The sequence below is a fragment of the Salvelinus sp. IW2-2015 genome, unplaced genomic scaffold (genome assembly GCF_002910315.2).
Source record: "Salvelinus sp. IW2-2015 unplaced genomic scaffold, ASM291031v2 Un_scaffold5805, whole genome shotgun sequence".
In the NCBI taxonomy this organism is placed as follows: domain Eukaryota; kingdom Metazoa; phylum Chordata; class Actinopteri; order Salmoniformes; family Salmonidae; genus Salvelinus; species Salvelinus sp. IW2-2015.
The window spans coordinates 8,598-10,960 of record NW_019947070.1 but is presented as its reverse complement, the minus strand read 5'-3'; positions in this window follow the sequence as shown (position 1 = coordinate 10,960).

The following is a 2,363-nucleotide window of genomic DNA, read 5'->3' as shown; positions in this document are numbered from 1 at the left end:
GATCGAGGTACTGGTCTAAAGGGAAATTCCCAAGGTGGGGGTTATATCCAGAATAGTATGAAAGGGCTGTCCCATGACGCCAGATCAATGTCTGTGCTCATGGGGCGGGCCTATGACTTAGTTAAACTCCAAAGGGAATTGGAGTTTCCTTCATTAAACAGTTTAAAATCACATTACATAATTTCAAAAATAGTTTAATCTTTACTTATTCATTTTATACAACAATTAGATGCAAGCCTCACAACTGAGACTCTTGTATAAACAGAGTTATGGTAATGTGGCTGTATTGTCTCTCATGAGTTTCACAAACATTAAACGAAATAGACCGGTCGTAGCTGGATTCTACCCCGACCGTGTACACATTCTCCAAAACATGGATATTGTTCAGTTCTCAAGTTCTGTGATGTGGAATAGGTTCCTTTGTTCTCCTGTGAAACTTTCTTTCTATACTGTCTGGCCTTGAGGAGAGACTCCTCTTGGAATTTATGACCTGCATAACAGAGCCTGGGTGTAGGGGGAACAGAGAGAGGTGGTGAGAGAGAGAGAGGATGGTGCAGAGAGAGGGGGATGGTACTCTCTATCCCCAAAGAGGACCACGTCATGACCTTGGCCTGTACGGAGAATTAATTTAAACCACAAGTCCAAATCCCTATCTCCATCCATGGCTAATTTGGKAAAGGGATGATTTTTAGCTAGCTAGTTAGCCACCGGAGTACAACAACACGAGATGCAACAATTCAAGTTTTTTTCTGTCAATAAAGACGTTTGACTTGTGATGTGATTGGTCTGAAGCCAAATCCAAAATGGCTTCCCTTGACACTTTTTTTTTTTTTTTGGTGCACCAGGACCAGGACAGCTGAATGATGGGCRTTTTCAGGTGGAGTTTTAATGCTCTTTCACGAGCGTACAGTTTCAGGACAGAGTATTGAGTTGGGAACAGAGAGAGAGAGAGCTCACCTGTAGCGCACAGTGAGCAAGCTTGAGTTAGGAACAGAGGAGAGAGGAGACTCACCTGTAGGGCCACGTAGCAGCTGTGGAGTTGAGTTAACAGAGGAGAGAGACTCAACCTGTAGGGCACAGTAGCAGCTGTGGAGGTTGAGTTGGAACAGGGAGAGAGGACATCACCTGTAGGGGCACAGTAGCAGCTGTGGAGGTTGTCCAGACGAGGGAGTAGATGAACTCTTCAAACACCCTCCAATTGCCTATGCAGCAGACACACGTCATAATCTGTTATCAATGTCAATAACAACAGAGGGTGGAGGTGTGAGGAGAGGAGACCACCCCTGGCTGAGTGTCAGCCAGACACAGCTCAAAGTCCAGCAGGGCCTCAGCTGAACGTTCAGCTCTGAACACAGCACCTTGACCAGGCCGGGTGTGTCTTCTCTGCCTGGACGAGTGACAGAGATGAGAAATGTACTGAAGGCCTACTAATGAGTAAGGCAAGTGTGATTAGTGTGTGTGATACATTGACTGTGTATAACTGTATCTAGTACTGTAGAGTGTACAGTGAGAGATATGGATAGTTAAAGTCTTACAACAGTGGTGGCATCGCAGGCATCCCCAGTGGAACAGCACCAGTCTCCAACTCCTCCTGCCACAGCAGTGGCTAGGATGGCATCTTATCACACACACAGTACTAAATGTTATTTTTCTGTCCAATTCATGTTTGTTCTCCGTCCCGTTACTCAGGTGTCTCCTCCCCTTCAACTGCATTGATGTGAAAGAACAGAACAGGTGACAGCAAATCCTGCCATACTGCCTTCCCCTGTCCTGTCATCAGATCAGTGTAGATGGAGAGGGCAAGGAGAGGAAGCCAGTTAAGACTTTTGAGATCAATCTGGGACTTACAGGTGGTTCTCCTTGTTGGGCCAAGGGTGCGTTGATGTCCCTCTGGAGGTGGATGGCCAGGTGATCCTCATGATCGGCCGGGGCACGTGAACCAGACGATGACCAGCTTATCTCCAGTCTGCACCACAATAACACAACAACTCCCATGTAAGGTCCTCTCACAAACACACCTCCATTCTCCAGACACACTTCAACACATAGTTCATGCAAGTTCAGAAACCTGAAGAATGGGCCAACATTAATTTCATGGAATGAAGGGTTAGATGGGTAGGGGTACATTGCCATACCTTGACCATAACACGACCGCGGATGGTCAGATCACGGTCAACCAGGTGTTCCAGATTCCTCCTCCGTAGCACTCCACCCCGACCTGCAGGCACCCTGTTTGGTCTCTCTGGACCGTGGCTTAATCTGAACAACCACACAGAGAGAAGGGTGTCAAGTAGACCAAATACACATATGACCGTAACATCCACAGTGGTGGCGAAGTTTAAGCCTGCGTCGGTCGAGATAGG